General features: G+C 36.4%; 1 protein-coding gene and 2 long non-coding RNA genes across 24 annotated transcripts in view; 2 read left to right on the forward strand and 1 right to left on the reverse strand.

The window, feature by feature from the left end:
- The window catches only part of LOC126723043 (uncharacterized), a 120,309-nt gene that overhangs the window by 47,685 nt on the left and 48,033 nt on the right, over positions 1-24,591 (reverse strand). The gene's annotated exons all lie outside the window — the stretch shown is intronic.
- LOC126723040 (disease resistance protein RPV1-like) overlaps positions 1-24,591 on the forward strand; it is a 137,144-nt gene that overhangs the window by 47,572 nt on the left and 64,981 nt on the right. For 12 of the 19 annotated variants that reach the window (XR_007654117.1, XR_007654119.1, XR_007654116.1 and 9 more), the window contains one exon: positions 364-883. The exons of 4 other annotated variants lie outside the window; for them this stretch is intronic. The gene's annotated coding sequence lies outside the window, so the exon portion shown is untranslated. Of the gene's footprint in view, positions 1-39; positions 225-363; positions 884-24,591 lie in introns of those variants that run through there. 3 more of the 19 variants (XR_007654109.1, XR_007654110.1, XR_007654113.1) reach the window with 3 other exon arrangements.
- On the forward strand, positions 11,544-17,493 carry LOC126723042 (uncharacterized). Of its 4 annotated transcripts, none has more exons than XR_007654125.1 (7): positions 11,544-11,813; positions 12,730-12,819; positions 12,906-13,010; positions 14,481-14,553; positions 14,849-14,969; positions 15,396-15,524; positions 15,624-16,087. It is a non-coding gene; the product is annotated as an uncharacterized LOC126723042 (long non-coding RNA). The 4 variants fall into 4 exon arrangements; XR_007654124.1 differs by lacking the exon at positions 15,624-16,087 and adding an exon at positions 17,070-17,493 and having other exon boundaries at positions 11,545-11,813; XR_007654123.1 differs by having other exon boundaries at positions 11,545-11,813; positions 15,385-16,087.

Genomic DNA, 24,591 nt, shown 5'->3' on the forward strand with positions numbered 1-24,591 from the left:
GGCCAATTGGTATTTTGTATCATACATGTTCCCCTACAGGAGAGGCTAAATGGGATTGAGCAGTACTGCCCTTTCTCCACATAGCTTAGCAGCACCTTGTGGCAGAGGGTGGAAAAGTTGAAATGGCAGCTGCTTGTGGGATGGTGGCTGGGTATGATGTTTTTAGTGTAGGGGTAGAGATGCTGATTGATGTAGGCATAAAAGCATGGGTATGATGTAGAGTGGTAAAATTTTATTCATGATTTTTACATCCCCTAATACTTGTAGAATGGGTATCAAATACTAGAGAAGAAGAAGTTTGATTTTGAATACTATTATGTGCAGATTAGTTTGGGGTTCTGAAATTTTCCATCTTTATTGCAGAGAAATTGGACATTCATGGAGGTCTAATAAGCTCAGAAGAATATATTGGGCACTCCATCAAACTGTAAGACAAGAGTCAAGACCTGTGTGGTTGCTAGAGGGAGGTTCAAGAACTATTGTTTTTTATAAAGGCAAGACCTGTGAGGTTCTTAATTCATAGTGATATTCTTTATTTTGGAAGTCATAAATTTGCCACAATTTGCTTAGATTCTTGTAACAATGAGATGCCTGTTTGTTGTGTTCCTTGCCAATCAAGGCGCAAAAGTTTGGTTGATCTGTGCTTTTAAATCAAATAGGTCTATGCTAGTGCTTGCCACCTTCTATTTAGTCATGTTTGTAAGGTCTTTTTAAATAATCTTTCATAAATTGGAAGGTCTTCTTTTTTCTATTTTTTTGAAGGGCCTTTGATAAAGTTGCAATGAGTACAGATAAACAACTTTGTTAACAATGAGATGCACCTATGTCTTGGAGTGGTTTTCACTTGTTATTGTATAATCACTGTATACCTATGACATTTCAACATTGGTTTTTTTTTTTTTTTTTTTTTTTTTTTTTTTTTCTAATGATTTAATCACTCCATCAAGAATATGATTACTGCTAATTTTCATTCAAACAGTGAATGGCTTCTAAGTAAAATTGAAAATTTGTAGTTTTTGGGTAGTGGATTTTTTATCTGTTTTTAATAATAACTGTAGTTTAAGAACTTTTTATTTATTTTGGTGGGATACTCTCTCGATATCATCCCTTTTATCCATAGTACATTATCCACAACAGCCAGCCTTTTGGAACCTAAAGTTTCTCTTCTGTACCAACATGTTCATATGGCCCCAAAAACAAATAAATTTCATTACATTACTAGATTTTGTACGTCATTTTATTCATAATTCCAAAGATATGTTAATTTGGAGATCTAATAAGGCATGTGTGCACTATTAAATCCAGTTATAACTTATTCTTTTGAAAGCTCTCTCTCTCTCTCCCCCATGAATTGAAGCTCTTCTCCCTCATCAAATGTGTAGCTTCTTGGCACTACTAATAAAAGAATTCCTGATTTTCCATGTTTTCTGTTCAAACTTCAAAGCCTTGGTAAACAGTATACTTCTTGAAGAAAGCAAATTTTCTTTGATTCACAATCCTTTCTTTGAAAGTTGCAATGGAACACTTTTTCCTCTAGATTGTGCAATCACTTCTTGTTTTGGGGCCACCTCAAGAACTGATCTTCATTTTCATCATTAGTTTTTATTATTTATTGATTCCATCAAAACTAGAAGTGTTGAATTCACATCCAATAAATTATCCATTTATAGTTTTTTGGTAAATTTTGTTTTACCAAAAAGGTTTTTATTTGAAGATATTTATGATGAGAATCAGTATACTAGGAACACTTGGCCTATTCACTTGACTACCCACTCCAAGTCTTAGTCTTGTGCCCTGATAATGAGAGAAAAGTAAGGACTCCAAATAATATATATATTTTAGTTTATCATCCATGCTTGCAAGTTGCATGGACTTGACCGTGCACAGGGAATCTATAGTAGCCATGATAAGGTATGGAAAACCACATCAAAGTGAAAAGAGAAAATCAGTAAAGGATTCTAATTTGCCCAAACGAGCTCTATAACAACTGAAGAAGACACACCACAACATTGGGAGACAGTTATACAATAGGAAGCAAATTTTAATAGCAAAGAAAATTTCCAAAGAGTTGAATAATTCAAAGGAAGCCAATAGGGTATTAGTTTAGTTATGGGGTTCTTTTTGAGTAGACAAAACAAGACCTCCTAGCCGGTAGGTTTGTTTCTAACCCCCCACCCCTCCCCCGCGGCGGCGGCTGAATACACAATCATTTATGGTAGCATAGAACACCATGATCAAAATTTTGAATAATTTCCTCAATGTTACAAAGCAGAGTCCAGTGAGCAATACTGTGGGTTTAGGAATTACACTTTCTAACTACATTTAAAGCTTGCCAACAATAGCATGAAGTTGATGCTAAGCTAGTATCCACTATTAGTGGTTCTATGGACCAGTGAGATCTACATAGAGAACTTTGGATTCGTTGAATTTCATTTAGTTCATTTCCCTCCATCAAAACCTTTCTAAAACAAAGCTTTGAGTGTTGCTCTTTCTTCTGCTATAAGAGGACCATCCATCCATCCAGCCTTATTAGCTTAATACAAACCAAATATTGTCATTCTTATGGTCATGGACATCTGTCGCAACACATGTTTGGTTGTTTGTTAACACTGCATCAAAATTAACTTTGACAAAAGGGGGAGGAAGAGGTATACATGTTCTGGTACCTTTGTAACTCATTAGTGGATTCCCAGGCTTGCAAATGAGTTTTTCTATGTTGAGATGTGCTCCCTACCTTGGATCCGTCATAGTCCTATGTACCATCTGTCTATTCCTTTGCATCCAGATTACATCACAACATATGGTTGCATACATTGATAAATTTCTTACTTCTCCCAGTGGGACCTTGATGGAGCTTTTTGGATTAAACACTATTCGGATCCATTCATCCATAGATGACAGGTTGAGCTCTTCAATTCTAAAAGGTCGTTGGGGATGACCACAAATTTCGAGTCACTAGGCACTTTAAGAATAGGTGCTTTACGGACTCCTAGGCTGCATTACACATCATGCAATTTAGGTCTTCTATTAAAAATATCAGGTTTAGCATCACTTATTGTTATGGGAATTTTCCACAGAATTTTAATTGTCATGAATTTTGAGTCTCCACGACTTCTTCCATTTTACTTTAGGCATAGGACCACTCTCAATAGTTGTGTTGGCCAGTCCAATATACAGTTCTTGTTTAGGAAGTCTCAACTCTAGTTAGGGGTCTTGTAGTGCTTGAGCTAGCTGAATCTTCAGCATGTTTTTTGTAGTTACTGATTCAAATAGCTAGTAAACTTCTTGAGGCAGTTTAAATCCAGGTATGTAAGGAATCCACGAGGAGTTCCAAACATCCACTCCTACTCCAATTTTTCAACAAATTCCGAAAGGTATCTCTACCGCTGAGGATTGATTTCCACACCCATGACCCCATACTAGAAGAGGGAGCCAACATTAAGGTTATAGTTCTTACCCCATTTCTATCTTTGTCAGTATGGTCCATTTAATTTTTCTATCATTGTTCTGTTGTACTCCATACGTCTAAGCCCAAGTCCCATAACAAGTTTAGGCTTGAAAATGTTATCGCAAGCTTTTATGTAGAATCCTCGTATGTCTTATTTATTCCCCCACCAAAAGTCTCCAAGTAACATGTTGATTTGTTTAGAGGTTGTTTCAGGAAAACCTATTGTTGACATCATATAGTTCAGAACTTCAGATAATGAATCTGATCAAGTAAGCTTTAGCTTTCTAGGATATTATTCTTTACTTACAATGCTGTACCTTTATTTGTATCTTTTCTAACACATGGGCTAGAGTATAAACCTTCATTCTTGTGTCTTGTTTTCTCTATCTTTGTGTGAAGATTCATATGAATACCTGAACTAAATAGGAGCTGATGTTAACAGTGAAACAATAGGGAACTAACTGCGAAGAATGATACTAATAAGCCTAATATTAACATCACTAGTCGCAAACTGGCTCAATGCATAAAAAAATTTTGACATAATTTTTTTTTTAAGTGAAAAATGAGAATTGTAGTTGAGACTTATAAGAAATAGTCTTAAACCCATCTCAAAATAATGTGATTACATTGGAATATATAATATATATTACGTAAGTAAAGATTCTACATCTTGATTTTTTGTAAGTTTTTTTTTTTTTTTTTTTGCAAGGAAACATATTGCATTTTACTTTCAATTTATTATATATGGAAAGATATTTTTAATATGTTAGAATATAGTGAGATATGCATCAAAACAAAAATGGGGGTCAACCTCTTTCATGACCCATGGCCCCAGTGTCACTTGGTTAGCATTTCTAAGGTTGCAACGATAAAAAATTGGAGAAAGTATAATTTTTATTAGAACATGAAATTGAATCTTGAATATTTCTTATGAAAGCTAACATTATTTTGCATTTTTGGAGAAGTTAATGAGCAATTTATAAAAGCTTTTTCTTCCATTTTATCACATAAGAACACTATTAAACAAAGCTATAACGATTTATATTTTAATAATCACTAAACTTGTATATGAGAAGCAACCATTACAAAATTTTCCTCCCCAAAACATATATTGATTTCTTTTTTCTTTTTTTCGTTTCCACACAATTTAAAAAATGTGAAAAATTGAGGAAAATCTAAATGTGTAGTAGATCTAGTCAATCATAAATAGCATAAAAGGGGGAGGGGGAGGGGGAGGGTGGGGGAACACACATCCTATCCTAGTCATGATAGAATTGTTCTTACATATCCATATTTGTTTTTATATACCATGGAATCACTTCATTATGTTGAGTTACTAAAACATTTATACATTTTTCACATTACATGTACATTAATTGATTTTAAGAGAGTAGTAATGGTTCTTCCAAATCAACTTTATATTCTTGTTTTCTAAAGATTCATGTATAGTAGCTCTAGAACCGTATGTTGTTTGATCTCTTCCAGGTCTTCAGCTTTAGCCCAAATCATAGCATAAGAGCTGTAGTTTAACATTTTTTTTTCTATTTATTTAAGTTGGATGCTCCGTCTTGTTATTATGTCCCTTATCCAAATTACATGATTCACAAGCAGGCCTTTTCGATACCAAAAGTTTCACTTCACTACTAACCTGTCCTCAATAGCCCAAAAATTGACAAGAAAGTAGTCTTGGACACCCAAGTCAGCAAAAATATATATACTAGTCTTAGAAACAATGAAATTAAAATTTTTGAATAATATAAGTTATGACCGGGCACAATTTTCCTGGACAAAGTTTAGGCAATAGAGCAAGCAAGTGATGAAGAGGGTCAAATACTAAGCCATTAAATATGGTACTGATTGCCGACCGACCCCACCAAAGAGCGAGCCAAGTTACATTCTAGTAAATTTGTAAGTCCCATGAGCTAGGGCCATAAGACAAACAATTTACTCCAGAATTCACTTGGAATTCTAATTTAACAAACCAATTTCATATATATGGAAAGATTCATTGATGAAGTGCAAACTTTCAAGGTGTTGAAGTGGGCCCGTGTGTGGCTTGAATTGCCACAAGCCCACCTTATTTGACCAAATCCTATTTGGAATAGTAACCCACCTTTTAGCCGACTTTGACATATATATATATATATATATATATATATATATTAGGTTTTGAGAAGCAAGGTGCAGTCGTGAGATTAAAAAAAAGGGAGTAATTCCAATTAACCTAATTAGCAGCCGCACGAGAGAAAATAGAGAAAAGAGAGGCAGTTAGCTTCTATTCTTATTTTTTCTGTGAGAGAGTGCTAGGGTGTAATTGGGATTTGGGTTTCTTGAGAGTGTTCTTGTGCACTATTGTATTTTCCCTGATAATAGTGAAATCCCTGCAACTCCGTGAACGTAGGCAAATTGCCGAACCACGTAAATATTGTCTTGTGCGTGTGATTGTTTTTATTTGGCGTGTGTTTTCTCTATTTATTTTGTTCCTCATAGGTTGGGAATTTTGGTTAAATTCCCTACAACTGGTACCAGAGCCTAGGGTTAGGTTTGAGTGGGAGCAATGGCAGAGGAAGCAGGAAAGGCGTCTGGAATAGAAAAGTTTGATAGCACAGATTTCGCGTATTGGAGGATGCAGATTGAAGATTATCTCTATGGGAGGAAATTGCATCTGCCTCTTTTAGGGACAAAACCTGAGGCTATGAAGGCTGAGGAATGGGCTCTTCTTGACAGACAGGTACTAGGTGTTATCAGGTTAACTCTGTCTAGGTCTGTTGCACACAATGTTGTAAAGGAGAAGACCACAGCAGATCTGATGAAGGCTTTGTCTGGTATGTATGAAAAGCCGTCAGCAAACAATAAGGTGCACTTGATGAAGAAACTATTCAATCTGAAGATGGCAGAGAATGCATCAGTAGCACAACATCTAAATGAATTTAATACTATCACAAATCAATTGTCGTCTGTAGAAATTGATTTTGATGATGAGATTCGTGCTCTGATCGTCTTAGCTTCTTTGCCAAACAGTTGGGAGGCAATGAGGATGGCAGTAAGCAATTCTACAGGAAAAGAAAAACTCAAGTACAATGATATACGAGATTTAATTCTGGCTGAGGAGATTCGCAGAAGAGATGCAGGTGAATCCTCAGGATCTGGTTCTGCCCTAAACCTTGAGACAAGAGGCAGAGGTAATAACAGAAATTCAAATCGGGGCAGATCAAAATCCAGAAATTCTAATCAGAACAGAAGTAAATCTAGATCAGGCCAACAAGTACAATGCTGGAATTGTGGGAAAACAGGTCACTTTAGGAATCAATGCAAAAGTCCTAAGAAAAAGAATGAAGATGATTCTGCTAATACTGTAACAGAAGAGGTACAGGATGCATTACTTCTTGCAGTAGACAGTCCACTTGATGATTGGGTTTTGGATTCAGGAGTTTCGTTTCATACCACTCCACACCGAGAAATCATACAGAATTATGTTGCAGGTGATTTTGGTAAGGTGTATTTGGCTGATGGTTCAGCCTTGGATGTTGTGGGTATGGGAGATGTTCGGATATTGTTGCCCAATGGGTCTGTTTGGTTACTGGAGAAGGTTCGACATATTCCTGACCTAAGGAGGAATCTGATTTTTGTTGGACAACTTGATGATGAAGGGCATGCAATACTATTTGTTGGTGGTACTTGGAAGGTTACAAAGGGAGCTAGGGTATTGGCTCGTAGAAAGAAAACTGGTACTCTGTACATGACCTCAAGTCCAAGAGACACAATTGCAGTTGCTGATGCAAGTACTGATACAAGCCTATGGCACCGCAGACTTGGTCACATGAGTGAGAAAGGGATGAAGATGCTGCTGTCAAAAGGAAAACTACCAGAATTGAAGTCCATTGATTTTGACATGTGTGAAAGTTGCATCTTAGGAAAGCAAAAAAATGTGAGCTTCTTGAAAACTGGCAGGACACCGAAGGCTGAAAAATTGGAGTTAGTACACACTGATTTGTGGGGGCCTTCTCCAGTTGCATCCCTTGGAGGTTCAAGGTACTACATCACTTTTATTGATGACTCAAGCAGAAAGGTATGAGTTTATTTTCTAAAAAATAAATCTGATGTATTTGAAACATTTAAGAAATGGAAGGCCATAGTTGAGACAGAAACAGGTTTAAAAGTAAAATGTTTGAGGTCAGATAATGGAGGAGAGTACATAGATGGAGGGTTCAGTGAGTATTGTGCTGCACAGGGAATTAGGATGGAGAAGACCATTCTTGGGACACCACAGCAGAATGGTGTGGCTGAGCGCATGAATAGAACTCTCAATGAGCGTGCTAGGAGTATGAGGTTGCATGCTGAACTACCAAAAACTTTTTGGGCTGATGCTGTTAGCACTGCAGCTTACCTAATAAACCGAGGACCTTCAGTTCCCATGGAGTTCAGACTTCCTGAGGAGGTTTGGAGCGGTAAAGAGGTAAAGTTTTCACACTTAAAAGTTTTTGGTTGTGTTTCCTATGTTCATATTGATTCTGATGCTCGTAGTAAACTTGATGCAAAGTCTAAAATATGTTTTTTCATTGGCTATGGTGATGAGAAATTTGGCTATAGGTTTTGGGATGAACAAAACAGGAAAATCATCAGAAGTAGAAATGTGATATTTAATGAACATGTTATGTACAAGGACAGGTCAACTGTAGTGTCAGATGTTACAGAGATAGATCAAAAGAAATCTGAGTTTGTCAACTTAGATGAATTGACTGAAGGTACTGTCCAGAAAAGGGGTGAAGAAGATAAAGAGAATGTAAATTCACAGGTAGATCTGAGTACACCTGTAGCTGAAGTCCGCAGATCTTCCAGGAACATTAGACCTCCACAGCGTTATTCACCCACTCTAAATTATCTCCTGTTGACTAATGGTGGTGAGCTAGAGTGTTATGATGAAGTCTTGCAAAATAAGAATTCAAGCAAGTGGGAGTTAGCCATGAAGGATGAGATGGATTCCTTGTTGGGGAATCAAACATGGGAACTGACTGAATTACCAGTAGGAAAGAAGGCTTTGCACAACAAGTGGGTATACAGAATAAAGAATGAGCATGATGGTAGCAAACGTTACAAGGCCAGATTAGTTGTTAAAGGGTTCCAGCAGAAGGAAGGCATTGACTACACAGAGATATTTTCTCCAGTTGTGAAGATGTCAACAATCAGACTAGTACTGGGAATGGTGGCTGCAGAAAACTTACATCTTGAGCAGTTAGATGTGAAGATAGCATTCATTCATGATAACTTGGAGGAAGACCTTTACATGATTCAGCCAGAAGGGTTCATTGCTCAAGGACAAGAGAATTTTGTTTGCAAACTGAGAAAGAGTTTGTATGGCCTAAAACAAGCTCCTAGACAGTGGTACAAGAAATTTGACAGTTTTATGCATAGAATTGGGTTCAAGAGATGTGAAGCTAATCACTGTTGCTATGTTAAGTTTTTTGACAATTCTTACATCATATTACTGTTGTATGTGGATGATATGCTTATTGCAGGGTCTAGCATTGAGGAGATTAAAAATCTGAAGAAGCAATTGTCCAAACAGTTTGCAATGAAGGATTTGGGAGCTGCAAAGCAAATCCTTGGTATGAGAATCATTAGAGACAAGGCTAATGGTACATTGAAGCTTTCACAGTCAGAGTATGTAAAGAAAGTTCTCAGCAGGTTCAACATGAATGAAGCTAAACCAGTGAGCACACCCTTGGGTAGTCATTTCAAACTAAGCAAAGAACAGTCACCGAAGACAGAAGTAGAAAGGGACCATATGAGCAAGGTGCCTTATGCCTCAGCTATTGGCAGCTTGATGTATGCTATGGTGTGTACAAGGTCAAACATTGCACATGCAGTGGGAGTTGTGAGCAGATTCATGAGTAGGCCTGGAAAGCAGCATTGGGAGGCAGTCAAGTGGATTCTGAGATATCTGAAGGGTTCATCAGATACATGTCTTTGCTTCACAGGTGCAAGTTTGAAACTGCAGGGTTATGTAGATGCTGATTTTGCTGGTGATATTGATAGTAGAAAGAGTACTACTGGGTTTGTTTTTACTCTGGGTGGTACAGCTATATCATGGGCTTCAAATCTACAGAAGATTGTTACTTTGTCTACTACAGAAGCTGAGTATGTTGCAGCAACTGAAGCTGGAAAGGAGATGATTTGGCTACATGGTTTCTTAGATGAATTGGGTAAGAAGCAGAAGATGGGCATTCTACACAGTGACAGTCAGAGTGCAATATTTCTTGCCAAAAATTCAGCTTTTCATTCAAAGTTGAAGCACATACAGACAAAATACCACTTTATCCGTTACCTTGTTGAAGATAAGCTAGTAATGCTTGAGAAAATTTGTGGATCTAAGAACCCGGCAGACATGTTGACTAAGGGTGTCACTATTGAGAAGTTGAAGCTGTGCGCAGCTTCAATTGGTCTTCTAGCTTGAGGACAGGAGGATGAGTTGCAGGGATGAGGAATTGTGTTATGGAGGATTGTGGTTGATGTTTGCAGCTTGTGAGCCCTTAAGGGTTAAGGTGGAGTTGATGGAGGAGTTTGCTAGTGTAGCTTGATCAATTCAAGCCAAGGTGGAGATTTGTTGAAGTGGGCCCGTGTGTGGCTTGAATTGCCACAAGCCCACCTTATTTGACCAAATCCTATTTGGAATAGTAACCCACCTTTTAGCCGACTTTGACATATATATATATATATATATATATTAGGTTTTGAGAAGCAAGGTGCAGCCGTGAGATTAAAAAAAAGGGAGTAATTCCAATTAACCTAATTAGCAGCCGCATGAGAGAAAATAGAGAAAAGAGAGGCAGTCAGCTTCTATTCTTATTTTTTCTGTGAGAGAGTGCTAGGGTGTAATTGGGATTTGGGTTTCTTGAGAGTGTTCTTGTGCACTATTGTATTTTCCCTGATAATAGTGAAATCCCTGCAACTCCGTGGACATAGGCAAATTGCCGAACCACGTAAATATTGGCTTGTGCGTGTGATTGTTTTTATTTGACGTGTGTTTTCTCTATTTATTTTGTTCCTCATAGGATGGGAATTTTGGTTAAATTCCCCACACAAGGATGCTCTGTTTGAAAGCTTGATACTTCAAAGTGAACTTTAAAGAACAAATAGATTAATGGAAACTGCCGAAAGTAATGCAATCAGCAAAGATGATTTTACAGATGTTCACAATAACAAGACAGGAGTTTAACAAATCACAGTGCGAACCTCAACAAAATATTCCTTTATTACTGTTGGATTTCTTTTTCTTCTTTTTCTTGGGGGACAAAAAGAAAATTATCTTATTAGTTGTGTTCCTATATTTTTGGACTCTGCACCTACATATGCATTTTGGCTTCCACATCACAACTTTATCCTAGGGGCACTACAACAAACTTGAGTTTTTTTTACATATTTTTATTTACATTCACTAAAAAATGTTAATAAAAACCTTAAATTTTTACGATTATACACAACAATTCACATATTTATTTTCACACTTCGTATAACTGTTGAAACAAATGTTAAAAAAAAATCTACAGTTAGCATAACTGTTGAAATAGGTGTTAAAAAAATAAATAAATAGGGAAAAGTTATATAAACAGTTGGATAAATGTGGAAAAAAATAAATTAAATATTTTATCAATGGTTATAAAATGTTGAAAATAAAAACACAGAACTTATTACTGAGAGTGATTGAAAGTTATAAAATATTTAGAAATCATACTACTGAGATTTGGGTATTTAATCTCAACCAACAAAGAAAAAAAGATTATAATTTGCATTGAATATACTCTGTGATATACGACATTTCAATATTGTCTCTTGTCCATTTGATTGTGAGATAATGTAGGGAATATAATTCCAAATTTTGATGACAGGAAGTGTAGGATCCAACAGATATAATCTCTTAAACCTCACAGTAACCCAAGAGAGAGTATCATATGATACTACTTGGACCGCATTAGGACTTAAGTTAAAGTATAATTGAACCCATCTCAATTAGTTTCTCATCCGTCTAGACCCCTTAGGCATTGATCATCAGTGGATAGTTGCCCCCACCCTCTTGAATTAGCTTTAAAAATAAATTTTTTTTTTTAAATCTAGAATTATTGTTTATTAATATAATTACTCTTACTTATCACAAAAATGGCTGAATTGTTATTTACCGCCATTTAAGTTGACTTTCTTGACCAATGGAAATGCGAGTTTAAACATGAAATTGAGTCTTGATGATTAGATAATTGACTCTTAATATTTAACAGTGGCTATACTCGCATCTTTGTTATTAGGTGAGTCCATTGGGTTTGTTAAAGGCATGGGGCTTGTACTTGGTGTCATAGGGCTTTTACTCCTTAAGGTAAACATTGGTGTTCCTTCATGTAAATGCAAAATGCTTTTGAATTTAGGTTTGTTTTTCAATTTGTCTATTTTGGCTTCAAATATCTCCTTTAATTGCCAACTACTCATAGAAGGAGTAGTGTTAGGCATCAGGCAACTCTGATTTAGATAATTTACCCATCATGATGTGATGAGCAAGTTAATGATAACACTTCCTCAACTATAGAATAACTTTTGATAAAGCTACACGTTTTTAAATTGATATTTCCTAGCTGCTGCGTTAAGTTGATGTATTTCCCATTGCTAGACTCCTTGACTGGAAGTGGAAAACATTTACCATCCTTCAACCTGGTCTGTGCAAGTCTAGACATAGAGTATGTGTGCCAAGTGCTTGTGGAAATTACCCAGAGAGTAAAAAATAAATTGAAAGGAAAACAAAGAATAAGAGATTTGTGCAGGATAATTAGTTTATAACTTTAATAGTTTAGATTTAAGTTGTAAATAGATGGAATTTCCAGGAACTAACTTGTGGACAATGGATATGTTCAATGGTCTTTTGGAACTGAGTAGCATATTAGTCAGAAGATGGAATGGTGGTTTCCCCAATTTGTGTACCGGTAATTTGAAAGCAAAGCTTTTACTTAATTTGCAGCCGGTTTCAGTTCTCAACGCATGAGTCATGCTTTAGACTTTTCCCACAAGCCACTGTTCAAGGTCACACATGTGGTCTGGTCCTGGTCTAATTAAAAAATTAAACGTGTTACAACTTACAAATTTAAATTAGAAAAAAAAAAAAAAAAAAAAAAAAAAAAAAAAAAAAAAACTATAGATAGAATTACTTTTTTTTTTTTCTTTTTACTTAATCTATAGCTATTACACTTTTTTGATGCTATATTTGTATTTATTTGTTTCCCTGCTCCATTATTTTCCTGCAGAGGTTCCTTTGGGAAGCTTGGCAAGATTTAAACCTTATCATCTTGATCATAGTTGCTTTATTGTCATTGGCACTTGGAATTAAAAATGAGGTGTGTTTGGTGTTTTTTTTATAGATCATTTTCATTGTGAGGAGTGTCAATTAATGGCATTTGATTTTTGAACCATCCTTATATAGGTTCTAGGCTGTTGTGATTTATATTTCATATCATGTGGAGTATGGCCGTGTCTCTAAACAAAGAAAAGTCTCTAGCAAGTACACCTTCATAGACAATACATACAGGTGAGTTTGTGACTTTGTCTTGAGTACTTTAATTCTATAAATGGATGATCATAGTGGTCCACACACCATCTGATTTTTTGGGAAATTTTTATTTGAGAGTCCATTTCAGCAATACTGATATTTTAGAAGTATTGGGCTACAAGTATTGAAGTCTAACCAATTAGGTATTTCATTTTGACCCAAGTCATTTTCTGAATGCAAAGTCTAGGATTTTATTATTCAAGACATTCAAAAATTCAAGTAACTCAATCAATTAGAAGAGGACATTCTACAGTTGGATGCCTTAACCTATATTAGTTGTTTAGTGTCCATACTAATGCAACAAAAACAAAAGTATTTGTTGTGGCCGCATACAGTTTACTTTAGCTCTTTTTGTTGTGACAACTTACACTCAATATTTTAGCCTTTAGATTTATTCCATGGATATAGAATTAATTCTGGAAAAATAAGTTCCTGTCTCCTGCCTTAGAATGTCAGAAATCATGCTATAATGAATCTAAAAGTTTTGGCTAGGGCAAGCAGCCAAGGCCAAGGCAGCCTCCGTGGGCATGGTGCCAAGGCCAGAGTATGCAGCCAAGGCCAAGGCCAAGGCAGCCCCTTATGTGCATGCAGCCAAGGCCAAGACAGCCCTCCATGTGCATGCAGCCAAGGCCAAGGCACTTAGCCAAAAGGAAAACAATTGTGTCAAATGCCAATGGTGGAGCATAGATTATGACTTAGGGGCTCACTCACACCACAATCATATATGATGTTGAGTTTTTTATCAGAATGTGAAATAGGGACGTGCTGATGTAGATGCAAATTAAAAGTCTATTTGGGATTTATATATATATATATATATATATATATATTTCAGTGGGCTCTAATTAATAATTATAGTGAATTTATAACTTATGCTTTCTTGGCCATGACAAATTATGTGTCAACAGTATAACCAAAAGGAAAACCATGTATCATAACAAAAATTAAGAAAACTGTAAAATGAAATCTACAAGCAATGCACAGTAGCTATTTATATTTATATGCATTCTAAGTTAGAGCTAAAAATAAATAAATAAAGCGAGTAACTCATAACTAATTACGTTGAAGAAAAAAAAAATTACATTGTGCTAATTTCATTTTGGAATGAAGTCTTTGGAAGCATCAAGCTAGGTTATAGTCAGCATTGTCCTAGGTTATAGTTAATAGTATTCTAGGTTGTCTGGTACATGCAAGCAGTAGGATCAGATCATGATCAATTAGCCATGTGCTTATTGTAATTCTAGCATGTGTGTAATCAAGAAATGGCGTGTGAGCTGTGTGCATGTTATAGTCATGGTTGGTAGTGTGTGATTTGAAGATTAAGTTTTTTAATTCCTTTGGAACTAGCATAATTATTTAGCTTAAGTGACACATCAAGTGTTAGCAGATTAACAATCTTGTGATAATGCTGATCTCAATTAATATCTTGATTTTCATTCATTTTTGCAGGAAACTTGTGCAACCTATGGTATCTCCAACATCTACACATTTAACAACAAGAATTAAAGCTCACTACAACTAGGTTTGATTATCAAAACATTATTTTTCTCCATTTCATGTTCTTTTAGTCTATAATCACTTTGCTGTACCTTGTTGTTCATCATTGCTTTGATGAGTTAATGGCTGCATGTCCAAATAATACTCATTTTGTTGGTGAAATGCTGGATTTTAGAAGGTTGAATCAATGACAATGAATTAAGAGATCGTATCCCAATTCCCACTGATCTGATCTGAGTTGGGAGGTGGGATTGTGGTTTGAGGATAAAAAGAGATGAGTGTTTCTTTATTTATTTATATTATAATTTGTTGGTAAGCAGGAGATTGGAAGCTTGATTTTTGACAAAGCTGATCAATTAGCTAAGGAGTTTTTTACTGCTGCTGCAAATATAAGCATGTCTTCTTTTGGAATCTCTTTGCACAGCTTTTTTGAAGCCAAAGGTATTGTTGTAGAAAATTATTTTTTTGGTTTTCCTTTTGAAGTACAATTAGCCTTTGATTTTGTAATCTTTGTTCTCATGTTGTGATAGTGAAAGCAGTGGTTTTACAGTTTTTGTTTGTTTTAATTCATGTTTATTGACTTGTAGTTATTTGCATATGGAAAGTTCTTTACAAATGTTAATGAGCATTTAGCAACTGAGTTCATTGTCATCTATGGTTGCTTCAAGAAGAAAATGTGCTTTAACTTTTGACAACCCCCAACAAGTAAAAAAGATAAAGGATGCTTTTGTGTGTGTGTATTCGGTTGTGGTTAAATTCATGGTTGTCCATTTGAATTATTTTGCTGCGGTTGGCTTGTTATTAAAAGCTAAAGGGCAAAGAAGATGTTGGGGTTGACTAGTTCTAATCTGATTAGGATGTTTATAGGATGGCATATTGTCTTAGAGAATCCAACAAGGAAGATGTTGTTGATGCCAGTAGAACCTTGAGAAGGTGTGAAGTTGGTGATGATCTTGACGAAGGCATGTAGCAAATTATGCAACAAACCTTGAGAATGTATGTTTTCTTTCTTTGTGTTTAGTACTTCTTGTCATTTTGTTCTCAATGTAGGCTTTTTCCCTTTGAGATTGGTGTTGATTGAACTTCCTTCTCCAGTTACTAGTGGGACTATGGTTACTGTTGAAGATCTAAAACAAGAACTCTCCAAATACCTTTTAGTGTGTGTTTGGTAAAATTATTTTTGCCAACTTATTTTACTATTCAGCTTATTTTTGCCACTATTCATGAATCTCACTACACTTTTTTGTACTATTACTATTTCAGCTAACTTTTATCTTTATTTACAGTATTTTCAGCAAAAAGTTTTTAATTTCAACAAAATAAGCGGATCCCAAACAAACCCGTAGTGTACAAGGATTGGCTATTGTAAATACTTTTTAAGTGTACTATTCAAAAAAGGTTTTGTATAGCATGTAGTGATTCCTGTTTCAAATTTAAAAATGTAAAGGGCAATAGACAGACTAGTTGATTTATGTTGATTTGTATAGTTTTTTTCATTATGTTAAAAGATTAGTTGATTGGTTGTTGTAATTTAATTTGGAATTGCACAATTGAGTTTACATTAATATTTTGAATTAGGTTATTAAATTTTGTATCAATGTGAAAGAGTGCATCCAAATTTATTTGTTTGTTTATTTTAAAGAAAATACTTATTTCAATGTTTACAAACCGTTGAAATTTATCTCAAGATACCCTTTATCGACGGTTGAGTGCATGTAAAAAAAAGTAATAAGCATCTCTATGTGTATATGTTTCAACCGCTTTTAATAATATTTCGATGTTTATTAACCGTTGATAAAAGAGTAACATTTTTTTTGACGGTTGCATAGGCTGTAGAAAATTGTTGTTGACATAATTTTTAATGGCGGTTCTCGATGGCTATTTCAACCATCGAAAATAGTATTTCATTAACACCTGGTTGAACTTGAGGAGTTAAGGAAGTTGATGGAGAATTGACATTAGGTTGGTAGACTGCTTGAAGCCCCATTTGTACGTGCTCTGATTGGAGCGTTAAAGTTAGGTGTGTAAGTGCTTGAAGTCCTGCTTCTCCATACAAGGCATGGTGGCCATGAAACCACTTTACATTTCCCTGGTGCTTTTTACCAGTCAAATGACTATTAAAAACAATCTGTGAGTCACACTTGACATTGCACAACTTACATATTAAAGGAACCACCTGTTTTGGTTTAGGGGGCTCAACCAGCCTTCTTGATCCTTCATAGGTTCTCATATACTTACCCCCTTGGCCCCCTCTCATCTTTCGCTTCAATCCACGACCTCGAGCTGCAAAGTGATCCTGAGGCTTACCCTCAGGTTCAAAAGCTAAAACTTCAGAATTCCCTACTGCCTCTTTCTGCTGCTCTGTTTAGATTTTCTAAAGGGGTTTGGTTTTCAAACTCCTTAACTTTTTCCTGTTGAACAGTTTCTTGTTTCAATCCAGAATTGGGCATTTGCACATTCTGCTGTCCAGTTATGACTTTGTTGAGTTTCTGCAACTCCTCGTGTACTCGCAAAATTCTTATGCTGCTCTTGGATTTCCAGAGTGTTGCAGTCAACCCTACAAAGTTCACACCACGCCATTTGGGGAGGTAGTCAGAATGGAGCACCAGGCACTTTTGCCGCTACAGGTAATTGTGCCTGCCCAGAAACTGATGCTGGAGGTGGTGGCATTATAGCAGCTCCACCTTCAACTGGTGCAGATGCAGTAGCTGTAGTTATTGCTGCACCATGTGGTGGAGTGCCTGCCACCACCCTGGCCATGTCCCCTACCACGAAAATGGCCCTGGCCACCCACTCTGAAGGGCCTACCACCCCTTCCACCTCCACCTCTATATGGAGATTGCCCAAATCTGCAGAATAGTATTTGAGGATCAAGTGGACTATGTAATAATGTATTTGCTAGATTCTTTTCTGATCAGAGAGAAAACCATCTAACAAGCTTATAAAAAAAAAGTTTAAAGATAAATCTGCAAAAAAAGTTTAAGGTCACTCCTACAAGTATTTAGCAATGCAATGACAATTACAGAAACAAATACAAGCAGATAACTTCTGATAAGCAAAATATCTAATATGAAATATAACCAGGATCGCCATCCTCTAAGTGACCTTAAGCTCTAATTATGTTTGTCAAGCCACAGCTAAAAACAGATGTAAAAAATAAAATAAAACAATTCTTGTTTTGTATTCGTAAACACTGGCTTTTTTAAATGACCTTAAGCTCTAATTATGTTTGTCATGACATCTTTGTTGAGTTAAAAAGGAGAAATGTGGAACTATACACACAAAGACACAAACACTGGATGTATATATACAAGCATTAATCTGTATTTAAACTCTCTCTCTCTCCAACACACAAAAGAAAACATTATTTCTTTTGAATTTTTAGATAGGATTAAGGAAAAGGGCATCTATTGGCAAAAAGATATTCCCTCATTACATTTGATACAAGGTCCTTCTTGTATGGTTATTGGTGTGTTTCTTCAAAAACTAGAATTTTAATGCATAAAAGACCCACCAGAAACTCTCCACTAGACAATTATTTCTTCCATTGAGATCAACTTTTTTAGCATCACCAAGATGCAAGTTGATCTAAAAAAATTCTTGGTAATCCTCATTAAGGGCCCTGAAAACAGGGTACTCAAGTCTCAAACAGATAACAAAACACCTGGTTCAAAATAGAATTGGAGCAAAGAATCATATTTGACACTGGGACCATTAAGATGAACTATCTCTCCCTTGCTTAACTGTAAGATGCAACAAGTACTTCAGTTGAAAATACCAAACAGTTAAGCTGAGGAACAAGCACAAAGTGGCCCAATAAAATTTCAATTATGAGCCAGAAACTAAATCAAATGATAACAATCAAACCCAACCCAACAATATGTGAGTCAACAAAATGACAACACAAGAATTTGGGAAAGAAAGATCACTTGATTAGAAAAGCACATCTGCAAAGGATGACAACTTCTCCACACAAACTCTAAAGCAACCAGCAAAGACCTGCCAATATGCTTCAATAAAATGGCACTGAAAGCTATAGCCATAATTGCTTAGTAAGCTAATTAATGGACCCAATTTTCTTTATCTGGTCACTTAAGGGTTTTCTGGCCAAGTTTCATAACTATATGTTTTGGAAGTTTTTAATGTCAAAGCTGAGAATTTAATACCTATCAGCTATCAACTTGTTGTCCGAATGATATTCCCATTAGAGCCAAAGGCAGCACAGCAATATATTCACTAATAGAAAGCAAAAATGCCAAAGCCAGAGGCATGTTGACTCTCAAGTCTCAAAGCTCAATGGTTGACACATTAATCTGCTCTCACTCTCTCTCAAACTCTCTTGATAGGCCCTCTCTTAAGTCTTAATTGATCAACAGGCCAGCTAACAGATCATCTTCATAAGTACTTAGAATATAACATTTGATCACTCATCAGATAAAGTTTCATCTCTATTGGCTGGGACTTTGGATACTAATTTACTATCTTTTTCATTTCTCTAATGTTCTGCTTTGGTCTAAAATCTTTGGACTTTGGTAAACTCTCTTATCTGTTTCATGGTTTGACAGAAGTAATCGCATAAAATTTCCTCGTCAACTTTATTATTAAACACCATTGCTCCCAAGGCCTACAAATATATTTCTTTATGAGTATCAATCTATTTCTTAGCTATTTTTTATTACTTTTAAATTTTTAGTTCTTACTTATTTAGAAGAGTATCTACTTAAAGATTAAGAGGGTGTTTAGTACATGCACTTAAAAACATGTATTTTGTTGTTTGAAAATATGTGTGGAAATACGCGTGAGTGAAAATGTGTGTGGAAATACATGTAATGTTGTTTAAAAATTGAAAATATATATTTGGGTTGCCATACCAAACGGGCCTAAAGAGTGAAGAGGAGCAATCCTTTGGAAGAAGGATCTACTTAAAGATTGCAAGTCACTTCTTCTCACATTCTTGCTAAACACAATAGATGACTTCTTGAGGCTTACTACCTGTCCCAATGATTCTTGGTATTTAGGAGGGCACTGCATAATCCTAAAAACTTTATCTTGATTTGCCATTCAAGTCTTATTAGTGGGTGCCTTTGGGCAATTGTTAACAAACTATTTCAAGAAAGTTTTGACATCACTTTCATCAAAATATAAAAAGCCGTCAAAACAATTAATTACCTTTTATTTTTAGATAAAAAGTTTTAAAAAATATTTCCTAAATCAATGTCCTTAGGGCATCTATTTATTTATTTTTTCTTTAAAAAATAAATAAATCATCCGCTTATTACAAATGATTAACTTTTGGACAAGCCCTTGCCACCTTAAAGACCAAATATTTTTTTCACCTTCTACATGCTAAAGAAGTCTTGACAATACTTCCAATCCTATAATGTATAGGAAAAGAGATAAAGGATTTCCTTATCTCAAACCTCTTGATGGTTTGATAAAACCAAAAATTGAGATTGGGAATAAGGAAAAAGTGAAAGTTCAAAAACGTGTACAAAAACACTTTTGAACGTTTAGACCCCCAAAAACCAATTTAATCAACACACGCAATATGTTAAACAATAGTGTGCGGAAACTTAACATATGCTATAACATGGTATTGATTAAACAACTATCTAAGCCACAACAAAATAAACCACAGCAGATAATGTAAAGGCAGAGATAGAGAGGAAGGAAGATGCAAACACAGCGATAACACCAGATATGTTATCGAAGAGGAAACCGAAGACCTCGGCGAAAAACCTCTCCGCCGCCCTCCAAGCGGTAATCAATCCACTAGAAAATACAGTTGGGATACAAGGACAGCAATAGACCCTCCAAGCCTAATCTACCCAATGCACCTAAGCCCTCCAAGCTTCTTGCTCCAACGAGGTTGCGCCGAACCTTTTTCTTTTCTAGTTTTCCGGATTCCGCTACTTCACCGTAGCATCAACCAATAAAGATTGGCTCCTTCCTAACTGCTTCCCAGAACTCCAAACGACTGTCTCACAGAGATGATAATGGTGAGAACCAGGTTTGGTATAAAGGCCTCTCAAGGATTTGACAATGGAGAGGAAGAGAGTGAGGGATTTTGATGAGACTCTAAGGTAGAGATTGTGGGTAAAACAATCTGGTTTTTCTTTAGGGTTTCTCTCTCAAAATTCTCTCTGGAAGCTCTCTTTCAATCGTGGGTTAAAAGGGTATTTATACTGAAGAGGAGTGGAATGCGAAACGTCAGGTTTTTCCAAAACAGGGGTGGCTCGCGGCTTGACCTCGCGGCTTGACTAAGTCGCGAGTTCCAGTCGCGAGTTAACCGTATGGCCAGTTGTCCTGTTTTGTCCTGTAGTGCTCCAGCTAGCATGACTGTTCATCTTCCAGCATGCTTGGCACGTGTGCAGATTCTGGCGGGTTGAAGCCGCGAGTCCAGTCGCGAGTCCCAGCCGCGACTCTCTGTTTTCTTGCACACTCTTGAGCAATCTTCACACTATCTCACTCACTACCCTTACAACAATCCCACCTAAATACAGGGTTACTAAATGCTGAATTACAAGCAAATTTGGCACGGAATAAAGCCAATTAGATGGTTGAATAAATTCAACCTTACAATCTCCCCCTTTGGCTATTCCGTGACAAAACCCTAAAACAGACTCTAGACTTAACATGTGAGTTGGGAACAGTTGATCAAAACTCACTCACACCTAACTCTAGAAGCTGTGAAGCACTTGAATCATATGAACATAAACTCCTGAAACACAACAATACACCATGATCATTGTAAGCAGAAAATTATTAATGCATATGAAACAGGCAAAAAGAGATCAATCATAAGATGGAGTTAATGAACAAACCATGGCTTGATCAACCAAGTGAACACCACAAAGTAGTGATCACAGTGTTCATTCACACTTGGAATGAACACAAAGACATACAAGTTAACAAGCACAAGGCAAGACACTTGTATACTCAACACTCAACCAATGCATAGCTCACATGGCATATGCATCTAGGAACAATCCTACAAGGGCACAAGAGTGACAGTACATAAACCACAATGCTGAACATTTAGATTTAAAATACTGATTTCACATAGCATAAAGGCTGCACTTAAGCATGGTACATACCACAAGGCCTACAAACTATGCATAAAACATAAACCCTCAAAGCTTACAAAAGCATATGGGTACAAACCAACAAATACCTGAATAACAACATCAAACATATATAAAAGTTTATCCAAGAGTATATGAGGAAAGTTAGAAACAGTTATACACCAAAACACAGTGTATTAAAAAACATAAAAACCATAAAAACACTAATTACTCCCCCTCAACAAATTACTCCCCCTCAAGAGCTGCTTTTCTGCTTCAATTATCAATGAACTTTCTCCCCCTTTTTGACATGGAATGGCCAAAGGGTCACTGGTCATGCTGAGTTGTGAAGCTGTCAAGTGTAGCAGCCAAGACATCAATCTGGTCTTGCATGGCTCTCATTCTGTCAGAATGCTCAGTCTGGACTGCCCTGATCCCATCAAGCCTTTCCAGAATGATCTGGAAAGCATCTGGAGGTGCAGCTGCAGAAGTTGAAGCTCTGGACCTCTTGCCACTCCTCCTTGGTGTTGAGGTGGATGCATGCCCTGCTGCCTCTGCATCAGTCTCCATTGGGACTTCCTCTCCTTCATCACCTTCATCTTCTTCTCCTGGAAGCCTAACACTGATCCTTTTGCAGGTAAGTTTGTTGATTGCAGAGGGTGTGGACATGTGACTGATGTCTTGAGGAATTTGAACACCCTTCCTTCGAAATATCCTCATTAGGAGGCTGGGAAAGATCAGTTTTGGTCTAGATGTTGTTCTTGTCTCATCCACAATGATGTCAAAGATGTGGGAACTTATATCTATGAAGTTCTTCTCTTTGAGATCCATCAGAAAAATTGCTCTAGCACAATTGATTGTGGTCAACTTCCTAATAGGATAAAGGTTAAACATCATTATTATGGTTAGAACCCTCATGTCCACTGGAAAGGCAGTGGTATTCAAACACTTCCCTTCTCTCTGCCCACCTATTCTCTGTTGAACTGTTTCAATAGAGACACTCCTATCCTTGAAGTTGACAAACTCCTCATCATCCAAACCCTCAAGCCCTAGTACATCATCTATGACATGTGCATCCAAGATGAATTCTTTCCCTCTAACCCAGCAATTTAACTCATTCTCCTTTATCACAGCATTTGAATAAAATTCTCTAATCAGAGGTTCACACACCAAAGGGAAATCACTTAAAAGTTTGTCCCATCCTCTTCCTTCAAAACAACTGGGAATAAAAGTTTGTCTTAAATCATCCAAATCCACAAATCTCTCTTGAATGATTCCTGCATTCAAGAAGTGATCCTTGTATCTCTCAAAATGATGAACTGACCTAAACAATCTAGGATCCATCTTAAGTCTTTTGTCAGCCTTCTTCGCAGTAGATTTCTTCTTCTGAGGTGAAGGAGCCATCTGTGAACAATCAGAAAAGGCCACAACAACATATAACAATATATGTGCACAATCAGTCAGTACCATGTATTTAACAGAGAGAGATATCAATCAAACAAGAGAACTTCAAACACTTAACCAGCAAGCAATTTAGTTCAACCATATAGGTAAACTAATCCTAGGATAGGAAACACATGAACAACATGGTGAAGCTATCCTGAAGGCAAATAAATGACATTGAGGCAGATTATGGAAAATGATATGACATACACACAAAAACATTGAGCCTAACAGAATCTTCCCACAGATTAACACACATGCACATCTTGCAAAGGAAAAACACACAATTTCAACAGAACCAAAAGTAACATCTCAGCAGCTCATAGTTCAGAATGAAATGAAAGGAATACTTAGCTAAGCACAAGAGCAATAGGACAAAGACTATCATTAACACAAACTATAACAACAGAATCCACAAGCTAAGCAAGAACAAAAAGCAGAGACCGAAACACAAACCCATTTCAAAAACACAATCAAATGTGAAAAATCAAGGGTAAAAGCACAAAATCAAGTAGAAAAGAGTGAAAATCAGAAAACCCATACCTGGAACTCGACGATTTTGGGCTATAAGGATGCAACACAAGAAATTGGAAAAGGGAGCACGGAGTGTTTGGGAGAGAGAGTGTTTAGAGAGAAGATGAACAGTCACAAAAATTCGAGGGAAAAACTGAAAAAGTTTAAAAACTGCTCCTGTTTCTGCAAAACACGCGATTTTCGCGACTGGTTCAAGTCGCCACACAGTCGCCAGCTCAAGCCGCCAAAGTACTCAAGAGGAAAATTTTGAAAAATTTTTCTAAGTGTTTTTCGCGACTGGAAGGTCTACCCGCGAGTGAGTCGCGAGCTGAGCCGCGAAAATCTCTGAGTGAATCTCGCGACTGGACCTTCCACTCGCGAACAAGTCGCCAAAACTGACCAGCGAAGATGCGACTGAGGCTCGCGACTTGACACACCCGCGACAGAGCCGCCAAAACAGGACAAAACTGTATTTTTGAAATTTTCAGATTTTTCAGCAAAACACTTTCCAAAAACACCGAAAACACTCAAAAATCTTTTTGTTCTTGAATTAACGAAGATTGAGTATGTGAAAACACATTTTATCAAGTACAATCACACAAATGAATATGGCATTTGTCAAACATAAACTTGTGTGTTGTGTGTGGATATCAACAATGAAATAGTCCTTTGTCTAATGTGAAGCTTCAATGATCAATTCAACCAAGGCATACACAATTAGCACTAGATCATGTGACCAATCTCAATTATAGAAATATGAATATATGACTTCCCACACAACTTGATAACATAACTTGGAGCCTTTCATTTGACTCCACTTTCAGCCATAACATTTGATCTTTTGAGACAATCATCTCTCATTGTGAGAGGGATATATAACATTTTTCTTTGAAGAATAGGCCTTTGGCCTTTTTGAAAGAAATTTCACTTTTAATATAAAGTCGCTTACCCTTTTTCCTAGTCAAATACTAGAATGTGCGACAGGCTTTTGCAGCTCAATATCTCTTTTCATTTGGAGATTTACATTTAGTGAGCTCTTTTTA

This window comes from Quercus robur, chromosome 4 (genome assembly GCF_932294415.1).
Source record: "Quercus robur chromosome 4, dhQueRobu3.1, whole genome shotgun sequence".
Classification (NCBI taxonomy): domain Eukaryota; kingdom Viridiplantae; phylum Streptophyta; class Magnoliopsida; order Fagales; family Fagaceae; genus Quercus; species Quercus robur.